Source organism: Orycteropus afer, unplaced genomic scaffold, assembly GCF_000298275.1.
Source record: "Orycteropus afer afer isolate SDZICR_OR568_19922 unplaced genomic scaffold, OryAfe1.0 scaffold00379, whole genome shotgun sequence".
NCBI classification, from domain to species: Eukaryota; Metazoa; Chordata; class Mammalia; order Tubulidentata; family Orycteropodidae; genus Orycteropus; species Orycteropus afer.
In genome coordinates this window covers 2,094,156-2,094,667 of record NW_006921966.1, presented here as the reverse complement: position 1 = coordinate 2,094,667, position 512 = coordinate 2,094,156, and positions in this window count along the sequence as shown.

Here is a 512-nt window from a genome sequence, read left to right as displayed (position 1 = left end):
ATTCACATAAACTTATAGGACTATTGTCTGCCATCCCTATATATGTTCTTGGATACATTCCCCATTTCATAGACATACCTAATCATTCAGCTTGTCGACCCATCTATCCACCCATATACACATGCTTGCCTTCACTGACAATGCAGTACTATATGTGCAAAAGGGTTCATATTTGTTGTCTGTACCTCCCATGTACCTCTCAATGTCTTTCTCACCCTCAGTGCTGCCATATTGGTCACTCACATTTGGTACATTGCCTTTCTCTTCACCCAAATCAGTACTTACCTCTATCTATCTAACAGCATTCCCTCCCCTCCCCTCTCACCCCTGGTAACCAACAAAGAAAATTTCCTTCTATAGATAAACTTTTCCTTAACTTTTACAATACAGTATTTGTCCTTTTGTGATTGACTTATCTCACTCAGCATAATGTCCTCCAAGTTCATCCATGTTATGCAGTGTTTTGCAGATTCTACATTATTCTTTAGCGTTGCATAGTATTCCATTGTGTG